Source organism: Papio anubis, chromosome 8 (genome assembly GCF_008728515.1).
Source record: "Papio anubis isolate 15944 chromosome 8, Panubis1.0, whole genome shotgun sequence".
NCBI classification, from domain to species: Eukaryota; Metazoa; Chordata; class Mammalia; order Primates; family Cercopithecidae; genus Papio; species Papio anubis.
Window position 1 is genome coordinate 69353002 of NC_044983.1, and position 13728 is coordinate 69366729.

General features: G+C 38.1%; 1 protein-coding gene across 12 annotated transcripts in view; it reads right to left on the reverse strand.

The window, feature by feature from the left end:
• Window positions 1–13728, reverse strand: part of STAU2 (staufen double-stranded RNA binding protein 2) — a 333041-nt gene that overhangs the window by 259601 nt on the left and 59712 nt on the right. The window lies entirely within an intron of this gene.

A 13728-nucleotide genomic window follows, 5' to 3' on the forward strand; every position in this document is an offset into this window, starting at 1 on the left:
AAATACCACGATTTGTATTTTGCTGTTGATGGAACATTTGGGTGGTTTCTAGTTTGGAGCTATTATGTATAAAGCTACCTTGAACATTCTTTAATAAGTCTTTTAGTTTTAGATGAGGAAAAAAAATAACAATAAAAAAATGCTGGGTCACAGAGTAGGTTTATGTTTAACTTTATTAGAAACTGCCTAACAGCTTTCCAAAGGTATTTTTTAAACGCCAGAGCTGTCTATGCCTTTAAAAGTTAAAATTTTAAATTTCATAAAGATTTCAGTTTAATAATTAACATGCTAATCTGTTGTCCAAGATTTATGTCACTTTGAATTCTACTTTGCAATAATCACACAGTCACAAATAGCATAAGATTCAAACGGGAAAAAATAAGAAAATGAAAAGCTTGAAAGATTTCATCATTTAAGGAAGGCAAAATAAGAAATACGTATGAAAATCACCAATGAGGTGATTTGAATGCACGGTTGAGATGTACTGTCTGCCACTCATAACATGAATTGTATTTTAAAACAGGTGAAAGTGTTGTATTTATATCATCTAAATAAATAACCTCGTATACATTCCTCATTAGAAAGGAAGACTACAGTGAATTTTCTTAGAAATGTTACAAACTGGTCTTAGTGAAGGAAAGTAGAAGAGAAGCAGAAAAGCAAAAACCACGCTGAAAGATTTCCAACTCCTAGAGCAAAGTATCTCCATCTCTTTCATACAGAACTAGACTTACACCCCCACATGTGCATACCTACTTTATATATACAATAATGCTTTCATAGAAAACATTTACAGAGTAACTTCAAACTATGAGATGCCTCCAAGTAACGTTAAATACTATTATTTTGAGTGTGTGAGAGTTGGATTCAGGCTTCATAAAGATAATCATCACATAGGGTGTCTTGTGTATTATAAGGCTATAATGTTATTTTGTTTTGGGTTTTTTGGTTTGTTTGTTTGTTTGTTTGTTTGTTTTTTGAGACAAGGTCTTGTTATGCCACCCAGGCAGGTCTTGAACTCCTGGGCTCAAGCGATCCTCCTGCCTCATCCTCCCAAAGCGCTGGGATAACAGGGTGCGCCACCGCTACCGGCCAAGGCTATTGTGTTGACACTATAAACACACCATCAATTTTTTTTGTGGTTCTTAGATATATTAAAGGAAATTTCTATATTTACCAGTGATAAATACAAAAAGGCTAATTAATTAGGAGTACAAATGTGCATAAGAATTTCAGATTCCTATATGTGGCATGTAAAACAAAATGCTACAACTAGTTTTCAAAAAGGAACATGTTACTAACACGTAGAACAGCTCTGTAGAAAGTTAAAAAAAAAATCCAGGAAAATAGCAGTCACTGAATAAATATTTGTTGAATAAATAAACTGATTAACTGAGAAACCAGTGATTAATTGAGAAACCAGAGCTCCATGGAGAAATGGCTGGCTCCAGGGCTGGGGCAAGCAAAACAAAAGATGACCTAGGAACACTTTATTATGCCCGAAAATAAAAATGTCCACAGCATGATGAAGAAATATCAAAAGGGCAAAAGAGTCAATTGGAGGGTCTGTACCAGTAGCCAAACCTGGAATAATTTAAGCAACAAAATAGGTAACGATAGCAACAAATTATAAACCTGTAAATAGAACAGGAATCCAAGAGGCTACAGTGATATAAATAAGCAAACAAAAAGATGAGGGAAAAGCAAAAGCTACAAAAGTTAATTGGGTACAATGCCAATTAACAAATATAAAAAAGAAAGTGGAATTTTTAAAATCCTCCTTTGGCAACCTTCAGGGTCATAACAGATTCAGACAAGAATCATCAACAGATGCTAAATCTGGAAGGTGAAAGAAAGCTTGATGAGGAGCAGAATATTTATACATACATATATATATACACACACACACACATACAGGCACAAAATGTCTCCTCAGAAAATACTTATTACTTACTATTCAATAACAAAACATATGGATTAATTAACTTTACAGCAAAGAAGCCTGGGCTACTCCTCATCACATGACAAAAGTCATCACCGATGGGACAAGTCAATCTCAGGCGTCTCCTGATACAAAGCACTAAGGTAAGTCCAAGTCATTTTTGTGGTATTCATGGTAAAATGCATAAATGAGGAGGAAACACCAGACAAAATCAACTGAGGGGCATTCTACAAACTCTGTGGTTCCGTACTCTTCATAAACGTTATGGTCATAAAAGGTAAGAAAGACTGAGGAACTGTTTGTTACAGATTGAAGTGGAATGAAGAGAAATGTTAAGTATATGTAACACATGGTTTTGATTAGATCCTGGAGCTGTAAAGGTTTGGGATGATTAGTGAAATCTGAAATGAAGTCTGTGGATTAAATGGTAATATGGATCAAAGTTAACTTCCTAATAGAACAGTGTACGTGTCCTTAAGAAATACACACTGAAATATTAAGGGGTAATGGGACATCATGTCTACAACTTATTCCCAGATGGTTCAGAAATGCTATCAACGGGGAATAAAGGTGAAGGATACATGGGAAGTCTATGTACTATTTCCACAAATTTTATATAAATCTGAAATTACTTCCATAGTTTAAAAAAAAATAAAAGGGAGAAAGCAAAACAGTTCTGTAATATATTCCCTATTACTAACAGATCAACCATGCTGTAAATGAACTTAACTCCTCGTTAGGATATAACTTCTTTTTATGACCCATCTACACACTGTGGAGTCAAGACTGGATCTTTCCTCCACAGACCTATTACTTCTCAATACTGAGTTACAGTCACCAGATTTACAACAAAGGTGCCACAATACTGCAGAGGGGAATGGACTATCTTTTCAATAAATGGTGATGGATTACATGAATGTCCATATATTTTTTTAAATGAAGAAAAATATTGAACTCTACCTCACATCATACATTAAACTCAATTCCTGACAGATTGTAAATCTAAACTGTAAAGATCTAAAAATACTGCTTCTAAAACCAGTATGAGGTTATCTTCATAAACTTGTAGGAGACACAAGTGTATTAAATGGCACACCAAAAAAGCATTAACCATAAAGGAAAATACTAATAAATTAGCTTCCATTAAACAAGAATTTTTTTTTTTTTTTTTTTTTTTGAGATGGAGTCTTGCTCTGTCACCCAGGCTAGAGTGCAGTGGCTCAATCTCAGCTCACTGCAACCTCCACCTCCCAGGTTCAAGCGATTCTCCTGCCTCAGTCTCTTGAGTAGCTGGAATTACAGGTGCGCAGCATCACGCCTGGCTAATTTTTGTATTTTTAGTAAAGTTGGGGTTTCACCATGTTGGCCAGGCTGGTCTCAAACTCCTAACCTCAAGTGATCCACACCCACCTTGGCCTCCCAAAGTGCTGGGATTACAGGTGTGAGCCACCACACCTGGCCTCATTGAAAAGAATTTCTATTCACCAAAATGCACCCTTAGGAGTACAGAAAGATATCTGCAATATACATATCTGACAAATGATATGAATCTAGAATATGTAAGAACCCTATAAGTCAATAAAAAGTAGAAAAAAATTTAATAGACAATTCAGATTTTTAAGTGGGAAAAACATTCCAAGCAGCACTTTACAATAGAGGCTAGCCTAATGCCAACAAGCAAATGAAAAGATGCTCACCTGCATTTGTTATTAGAGAAATGCAAATTAAAAACACAGTGAATTACTATTATACCTCTCAGCATAATGGCTAAAATTTTGAAAGCTGGAGATATCAAATGTTGATGAGGATGAGAAGAGCTCTCATACTGCTGGTGGGAAGGTAAACTGACATTCTTTGACATTATGTATTAATAACAAATACATTCATAACTATGACCCAACAGCTCCAAGCCTAGATATATTCCCAAGAGAAATGTATGCATGTAAGAATACTGTTCACAGCAGTATTATTTCTAATAGCTCAAAACTGGAAACAATTCAAATATGTATAACAGTATAATGAATATGTAAATTATGGTATACTTACACAATAGAATACTACATAGCAATGAAATAATGCACCATTAAATGCAACATAGATGACTCTCACAAACAATATTGAGAAAAATGAGCTATCACAAGAGTCTACTGTCTGATTCCAACAAGAAGGCACAACTAATCTGGTAGAAATCAGAATAGTGGTTTCCTTCAGAGTTGTTTAACCGATTGAAGTGGGCATGAGGGAAGCTTCCATAGCACTAGTAAAACATGTGGTAAAGTGTTCACAGCATAAAAATTCATCAAGCTCTATAATTGTAATGTGCCCTTGTCTGTATATAATATTATACTTTATTTTTAAAGTTTACACCAAATAATTTATTCATTCTCTCAGCTCACTACAACACTCAACCATGGAAATTCTTATCTCCACTGGGGCCTTTCAGACACTCTCCTGTTTCCTTCCTTTGACTCTTGCTGGTTTACTTCCTGCTATAATCCTCTAAATATGGACTTGACCCAGAGCTCAGCATACAATTAACTGCTCTTGCTTTACATTATATGCCTTAGACAGCTTGTTCTGTTCCATTCCAAATGCCACTCTCAACACTCCTGCAGAGCGGGAGGCATTACAGTACTCAATGTATGTAAGTCTCTTTCTTTCTTCACCCATAAACTATGGCAATGGTTTCTTTGCTTTTAATATCTCCCACCTTCCCTTTACATGTCAAACTGAACTTCCTAAAATACTCCTTTATATGTATCATGCATTACTCATGAATATAAATTCCTCCCAGCTACATATAAAACTTAATCTCGTAAAGTTGGCGTTCAAGTTGTCCCAATTCACTAACTACGTCTCCAGTCTTACCCTCCTACTAGTCATTTACCTGCTCTAATTAAAAACCATCTATAACAATTATTATTATTATTATTATTATTATTTTACCAAATCCATTGTCCAGATTCCTACTTCAAAGCCCTTCCTCATAGTATTCTCTCTGGCTAGAATAGTCTTTCTTCTCCTCTATAATTGCCTACTTTTCATTCAAGGTCTGTATCTTATTTCAACTACTTCAGTCCACGTTTATCATGACCTGTGATACTGACGGCTGTTATTGTCTACTTGGCACTTAATCTTTACCATCCAGTTCTGTGTTCATATATAAGATTGTAAGACCCTCACTGAAAAGGACAATGTTGTATACCTCTTAGACATGTAAAAAGCAAGTGTTAAATAAATCATGGTGGTGGTATGCTACCAATGATCAACCAGTATTCTAAAGAGGCTTTTAAAAATTAAAGATGTAGACAATCTTTTAGGAACTTCAAAATGAAGAGAATAAGTTATTTTTTTCTATTGTAATATTTTGGCTTATTTAAGCTTAATAAATACGGCAATCAGTTGAACAGAAGCAAAGAGACTTGTAACCAAAGCCATGGATTCTGCAGAGTAGTCCCTGAAAGAGCAGAATATGTCAACTTAGCACAGACCACATGAGAGTGAAACAAGTGTCTATGTGATCTGATTATGAATATAAGCAAGTAGACAATGATTAAATAGATTTTAGAGTTATTACTGACAGGCACAAAATCTTTTTTTTAATCTCCATAACAAAAATGCCTAAGGCGAAATTAATATTGACTAGAAGGTAACCACTTGAATTAATCAGTTAACAAATGAATGAGAAAATGGATATATGGCAGGTACTGAAGTTACAGGAATTCCATTAACCTAATATTATCAATTAATACACTATGCCCAAAATACAGGTTTGCCTTTCCCAACAGATACCGAGACATACAGATTCACTGAGGTCACCTGGAGAAAATGGTGGATATCAGGCAGGACTAACTTGCAGCTCCCACTCGTGGGGACAAAACAGCACGTGGAGACTCACAGTGTAAACTCTGCTCCAAGAACCACCACAAGAACATACCAGGAAAACCAAAAGAATGCACAGCCACTACTCCGTGAAACACTGTGAGTGCCCGAAGTGTGAGAGGGGGAAAGTCTGCCTCCAAACACACATCTTCACTGGGGAACCTGAAAATCCAGATCACAGGAGAAGAATTTAACCTTACCTAGGGCTGAAACAAATTTAGAGAGCTGAGTGAAATATAAAAATAGAAGCAGCAGGTCAGGTATGGTGGCTCATGCCTGCAGTCCCAACACTTTGGGAGGCAAAGGTGAGTGGATCGCTTGAGCCCAGGAGTTTGAGACAAGCCTGGCCAAACATGGTGAAACCCTGTCTCTACTAAAAATACAAAAAAAAAAAAAAAATTAGCTGGGCATGGTGGTGCACACCTGTAATCCCAGCTACTTGGGAGGCTGAGGCAGGAGAATTGCTTGAGCCCGGGAAGCGGAGGCTGCAGTGAGCCAAGATCAACGCCACTGCACTCCAACCTGGGCGACAGACCAAGACTCCATCTAAAAAAAAAAAAAAAAAAAAAAACTAGAAGCAGCAGTGGTAAGAGAGCCCTGTAGGCACTCCCAGTCCCCAGGGAAGCCATTTTTTTTTCTTACTTTTATCTCACAGGAGTCTTCGGGGAGGGCAGTCAGTGAAATTGGGGAAGTACCACAGTGAGAAAGACTTCTAGCTGAATGCTGTAATAATTTTGACCGAATGCAAATTTTCTTGGGCAGAATCTGGGCAGGGTTGGGGGGAATAAGGTGCCAATGGAAAGTATAGATATGAGAACAGAAGCCATGGCAGGCAGGGAGGGGCAAGGCCTGAAAGCCCTGCTTGCTTTCTCAGCAGGAAGGCTTGTAGCCTAGGGCAAATGCTTTTTCTGCAGACACTACCCAATACCAGCCTGGAGTCCAATAGCTCCACTGGGTACCTAGACCCAGAAGAAAAATAACCATCGCTGCAGTCCAGCTCTCAGGAAGCCCCATTCATAGGGGAAGGGGGACAGAACCACATCAAGGGATCACCCCATGAGATAAAAGAATCTGAATAGCGGCCATTGAGTCCAAGATCTTGCCTCTAACACAGTATATCCAAATGAGAAGGAACCAGAAAACAATTCTGGTAATATGACAAAACAAGGTTCTGTGACACCCTCAAAAGATCATACTAGTTAACCAGTGATGGATCCAAACCAAGAATAAATATCTGAATTACCAGAAAAAGAATTCAGTAGGTCGATTATTAAGTAGCTCAAGGAGGTACTAGAGAAAAGTGAAACGTAACTTAAAGAATTTTTTAAAATAATACAAGACATGGATGAAAAAAATTTCCAGAGAAATAGAACCATAAATAAAAAACAGTCACAACTTCTGAAAATGAAAGACATACTTAGAGGCATGCAAAATATACTGCAAAGTTTCACCAATAGAATCAAACAAGCAGAAGAAAGAACTTCAGAGCTCAAAGACAAGGCCCAATCAAATTAACCCAATCTGACACAGACAAAGGAAAAATAATTTTTAAAAAAATGAACAAAGACTCCAAGAAGTTTAGGATTATGTTAAACGACCAAACCTAAGAATAACTGGTGTTCCTAAAGAAGAAAAATCTAAAAGTTTGGAAAACTTATTTGAGGGAATAATCGAGGAAAACTTGCCTGGCCTTGCTAGAGATCTAGACATCCAAATACAAGAAGGTCAAGGAACACCCGGGGAATTCATCGCAAAAAGATCACCACCTAGGCACACAGTCAATCAGGTTATCTAAACTCAAGTCAAAGGAAATAATCTTAAGAGCTGTGAGGCAAAAGCACCAGCTAACCTATAAAGAAAAACCTATCCGATAAATAGCAGCTTTCTCAGCATAAAATCTACAAGTCAGAAGGGACTGAGGTCCTATCTTTAGCCTCCTTAAATAAAATAATTATCAGTCAAGAATTTTACATCCAGTGAAACTAAGCTTCATTAATGAAGGAAAGATAAAGTCTTTTTCAGGCAAACAAACGCTGAGAGAATTTGCCACTACCAAGCCAGCACTACAAGAACTGTTAAAGGAGTTATTAAATCTTGAAACAAAGCCTCAGAATATACCAAAATGGAACTTCCTTAAAGCACAAATCTCACAGGGTCTATAAAGCAATAACACAATGAGAAAAAACAAACAAACAAACAAAAGGTATTCAGGCAACAACTAGCACAATGAATAAACAGTACCTCACATCTCAATACTAACATTGAATGTAAATGGCCTAAATGCTCCACTTAAAAGATACAGAATGGCAGAAGGGATAAGAATTCACCAACCAAGTATCTGCTTTTTTCAAGGCACTCACCTAACACATAAGGACTCACAAAAACTGAAGGTAAAGGGGTAGAAAGAGATATTTCACGGAAACAGACACCAAAAGCCAGCAGGAGTAGCTATTCTTACATCAGATAAAACAGACTTTAAAGCAACAACAGTTAAAAGAGACAAAGAGGGACATAACATAATGATAAAAGGACTAGTCCAACAGGAAAATATCACAATCCTAAATATAAATGCATCTAACACTGGAGCTCCCAATTTACAAAACAATTACCACTAGACCTTAATAAACAAGACAGAGGGCAACATAATAACAGTGAGGGACTTCAATACTCCACTGACAGCACCGGACAGGTCGTCAAGACAGAAAGTCAACAAAGAAACAATGGACTTAAACTATATCCTACAACAAATGGATTTAACAGATATATACAGAACATTCTACCCAACAACTGCAGAATGCACAATCTAGTCATCAGCACATGGAACATATTCCAAGACAGACCACATGATAAGCCACAAAACAAGTCACAGTATATTTAAGAAAATCAAAATTATATCAAGTACTCTCTCAGACTACAGTGGCATTGGACATCAACTGCAAAAGGAACACTCAAAAGCATGCAAATACATGGAAATTAAATAACCTGTTTCTGAATGATTGTTGGGTCAACAATGAAATCAAAATGGAAATTTAAAAATTTGAACTGAACAGTAATAGTGACACAGCTTATCAAAACCTCTGGGACACAGAAAAAGCAGTGCTAAGAGCAAAGTTTACAGCACTGAACGCCTACATGAAAAAGTCTGAAAGAGCACAAATAAGACAATCTAAGGTCACACCTCAAGAACTAGAGAAACAATAAACCAAACCCAGCAGAAGAAAAGAAATAACAAAGATGAGAGCAGAACTAAATGAAATTGAAACAAAGAAATACAAAAGACAAATAAAACAAAAAGCTGGTTCTTTGAAAAGATAAACAAAATTGATAGAACATTAGCAAGATTAACCATAAAAAGAAGACAGAAGATCCAAATAAACTCAATTAGAAACAAACAGGAGATACAACAACTGATACCACAGAAATACAAAATATCATTCAAGGCTACTATGAACACCTTTACACACACAAACTAGAAAACCTAGAGGAGCTGGATAAACTCCTGGAAATATACAACCCTTCTAGATTAACCAGGAAGAAACAGAAACTCTGAACTGACCACAGCAAGACTGAAATGGTAATTTTAAAACTGCCAACAACAATAAAAAAAAAAGCCTAGGACCAGACGGATTCACAACTGAATTCTAACAGACTTTCAAAAAAGAAATGGTATTAATTTTATTGGCACTATTCCAAAAGACAGAGAAAGAAGGAATCCTCCCTAAATCATTCAATGAAGCCATTATCACCCTAATACCAAAAACAGGAAAGGACATAACAAAAAAAGAAAGCCACAGACCAATATCCCTGATGAACATAGATGCAAAAATCCTCAACAAAATATAAGCTAACTGAATCCAACAGCATATAAAAAAGGTAATTCACCATGAACAAGTGGGTTTCATACCAGGGATGCAGGGATAGTTTAATGTCCACAAGTTATGATACACCACATAAACAGAATTAAAAACAAAAACCACATGATCATCTCAACAAAGAAAAAACATTTGACAAAATCCAGCATCCCTATATGATTAAAATCCTCAGCAGAATCGGCATAGAAGAGACATACCTTAAGGTAATAAAAGCATCTATAACAAATCCACAGCCAACATTATACTGAACAGGGGACAAGTTGAAAGCATTCCCCCTGAGAACTGGAACAAGACAAGGATGCCCAATTTTACCACTTCTATTCAACACAGTACTGGAAGTCCTAGCTGGAACAATCGACAAGAGAAAGAAATAAAGGGCACCCAAATCGATAAAGAAGAAGTCAAACTGTTGCTGCTCACTGATGATATGATCGTATACCTAGGAAACAGTAAAGACTCATCCAAAAAGCTCCTAGATCTGATAAATGAATTCAGTAAAGTTTCAAGATACAAAATAAATGTACACAAATCAGTAGCTCTGCTATATGCCAACTGCAACCAAGCTGAGAATCAAATCAAGAACTCAATCCCTTTCACAATAGCTGCAAAAAAATAAAATACTTAGGAATATACCTAACAAAGAAAGTGGAAAGAACTCTACAACAAAAACTACAAAATACTGCTGAAAGAAATCACAGAGGATACAAACAAATGGAAACACATCCCAAACTCTTGGATGGGTAGAATCAATATTGTGGAAATACCATACTGCCAAAAGCAATCTACAAATTCTATTCAATTCCCATCGAAATACCATCATCATTTTTCACAGAACTAGAAAAAACAATCCTAAAATTCATATGGAACCAAAAAAGAGCCCACATAACCAAAGCAAGACTAAGCATAATGAGCAAATCTGGAAGCATCACATTACCTGACTTAATACTATATTATAAGGCTATAGTCTCCAAAACAGCCCTATACTGCTATAAAAATAGGCATATAGACCAATGGCACAGAATAGAGAACTCAGAAATAAAGCCCAATACTTAGAGCCAACTGATTTTCATCACAGGAAACAAACGGTGCTGGGATAATTGGCAAGTCACATGGAGAAGAATGAAACTGGATCCTCATCTCTCACCTTATACAAAAATCAACTCAAGATGGATCAAAGACTTAAATCTAAGACCTGAAACCATAAAAATTCTAGAAGACAACATTGGAAAAACTCTTCTAGACATTGGCTTAGGCAAAGCCTTCATGACCAAGAACCCAAAAGCAAATGCTACAAAAACAAAGATAAACAGATGGGGCTTAATTAAACTAAAAAGTTTCTGCACAGTAAAATAAATCATCAGCAGAGTAAGCACACAACTCATAGAGTGGGAGAAAATCTTCACAAACTATGTATCTGACAAAGGACTAATACCCAGAATCTACAAGGAACTCAAATCAGCAAGAAAAAAATAATGCCATCAAAAAGTGAGCTAAGGATACGAATAGGCAGTTCTCAAAAGAAAATACACAAACGGCCAACAAACATATGAAAAAGTGTTCAACATCACAAATTATCAGGGAAATGCAAATCAAAACCACAATGCAAAACCACCTGATATGGTTTGGCTGTGTCCCCACCCAAACCTCATCTTGAATTGCAATCCCCATAATCCCCATGTGTCAACAGAGAGACAAGGTGGAGGGAATTTGAATCATGGGGGCAGTTTCCCCTTTGCTGTTCTCATGGTAGTGACTGAGTTCTCATGAGATCTGATTTTTTGCACATGTTTGGCAAGTTCCTCCTTCAGTCATTTTCTCTCTTGCCACCTTATGAAGAAGGTGCCTGCCTCCCCTTCACCTTTTACCATGACCGTAAGTTTCCTGAGGCCTCCCCAGCCATATAGAACTGTGAGTCGGGCCGGGCGCGGTGGCTCAAGCCTGTAATCCCAGCACTTTGGGAGGCCGAGACGGGCGGATCACGAGGTCGGGAGATCGAGACCATCCTGGCTAACACGGTGAAACCCCGTCTCTACTAAAAAAATACAAAAAACTAGCCGGGCGAGGTGGCGGGCGCCTGTAGTCCCAGCTACTCGGGAGGCTGAGGCAGGAGAATGGCGTGAACCCGGGAGGCGGAGCTTGCAGTGAACTGTGAGTCAATTAAACTTCCTTTCCTTTATAAATTACCCAGTCTCAGGAAGTTCTTTATAGCAGTGTGAGAACAGACTAATACACCACCTTACTCCTACAAGAATGGCCATAATTTATAAATAAAAAAATAATGGATGTTGGTGTGGATGTGGTGGAAAAAAACACTTTTTTTTTTTTTTTTTGAGAGGGAGTCTCGCTCTGTCGCTGGCTGGAGTGCAGTGTCGCAATCTCAGCTCACTGCAAGCTCCGCCTCCCGGGGTCACACCATTCTCCTGCCTCAGCCTCCCAAGTAGCTGGGACTACAGGCGCCCACCACCATGCCCGGCTAATTATTTTTGTATTTTTAGTAGAGACGGGGTTTCACCGTGTTAGGCAGGATGGTCTCGATCTCCTGACCTCGTGATCCACCCACCTCGGCCTCCCAAAGTGCTGGGATTACAGGCATGAGCCACCATGCCCGGCCGAAAAGAAACACTTTTATACTGCTGGTGGGAATGTCAACTAGTACAACCACTATGGAAAACAGTATGGAGATTATCTTTAAAGAACTAAAAGTAGAACTACTATTTGATCCAGCAATCCCACTACTGGGCATCCACCCAAGGAAAAGAAGTCATTATATGAAAAAGACACTTGTATATACATGTTTATAGCAGCACAATTCACAATTGCAAAAACATAAAACCAGCCCAAATGCCCATCAATCAATGAACGGATAAAGAAAATGTGGTGTACATATACACCACAGAATACTACTCAGCCATAAAAAGGAATGAAATAATGGCATTTGCAGCCACCTGGATGGAGTTGGAGACCATTATTCTAAGTAAAGTAACTCAGGAATGGAAAACCAAATGTAGTATGTTCTCACTTATAAATGGAAGGTAAGTTATAAGGACACAAAGGCACTGAGAATGATACAATGGGTCAGGCATGGTGGCTCACACCTGTAATCCCAACATTTTGGGAGGCCGAAGTGGGTGGATTACAAGGTCAGAAGATCGAGACCATCCTGGCTAACACGGTGAAACTCCGTCTCTACTAAAAATATGAAAAAAATTAGGCCGGGCGTAGTGGCTCACGCCTGTAATCCCAGCACTTTGGGAGGCCGGGGTGGGTGGATCATGAGGTCAGGAGATCAAGACCATCCTGGCTAACACAGTGAAACTCCGTCTCTACTAAAAATACAAAAAATTAGCCAGGCATGGTAGCACATGCCTTTAGTCCCAGCTACTTGGGAGGCTGAAGCAGAAGAATTGCTTGAATCCAGGAGGCAGAGGCTGCAGTGAGCCGAGATCTTACCACTACGCTCCAGCCTGGTGACAGAGCGAGACTCCATCTCAAAAAAAAAAAAAGATACAATGGACTTTGGGGACTCTGGGGGAAGGTTGGGAGAGGGATGAGGAGTAAAAGACTATGCATTGGGTACAGCATACACTGCATGGGTGATGGGTGCAACAAAATCTCTGAAATCATCACTGAAGAATTTATCAATGTAACCAAACACCACCTGTTCCTCAAAAACTATTGAAATAATTTTAAAAAAAAATAACGATATATAATGTTGTTGGTATTGTATACAATGAGAACAACTCCTGAAAATTATTCTTAGGAGCTTAAAATGAGAACAGTCATTTACTTAGCAGTATTTTACATGCAGGTGGCTTGGGGAATTTGTGGTGGGGTTTCTTTTTTTTTTTGAGACAGAGTCGTGCTCTGTCACCCAGGGTGGAGTCTAGTGGCGCGATCTCGGCTCACTCCAACCCCCGCCTGCCAGGTTCAAGCAATTCTCCTGCCTCAGCCTCCTGAGTAACAGGGACTACAGGTGCACGCCACCATGCCCGGCTAATTTTTGTATTTTTAGTAGAGACGGGGTTTCACCAT